Source organism: Penaeus monodon, chromosome 27, assembly GCF_015228065.2.
Source record: "Penaeus monodon isolate SGIC_2016 chromosome 27, NSTDA_Pmon_1, whole genome shotgun sequence".
Taxonomy (NCBI): Eukaryota; Metazoa; Arthropoda; class Malacostraca; order Decapoda; family Penaeidae; genus Penaeus; species Penaeus monodon.
In genome coordinates this window covers 29,183,188-29,183,414 of record NC_051412.1, presented here as the reverse complement: position 1 = coordinate 29,183,414, position 227 = coordinate 29,183,188, and positions in this window count along the sequence as shown.

Genomic DNA, 227 nt, shown 5'->3' with positions numbered 1-227 from the left:
AATACCCAAAAAAAAATAATGCATACAGAAAAATGAAATGGAAAACACCATAGGAAAGAAATGAAAATAAAAAATTTGGGGTTTTTTGAAAAGAAATCTTCTTAGACGAAATATAACCAAAAAAGGGTTTATTTTTCGTCAGAAGAAGAACTTGTGAAGATTTTAAAAGTCACCCTTTTTTTTTTTCTTATGTGGGGGTTATCCTTTTAATATTATGTAAAATACAT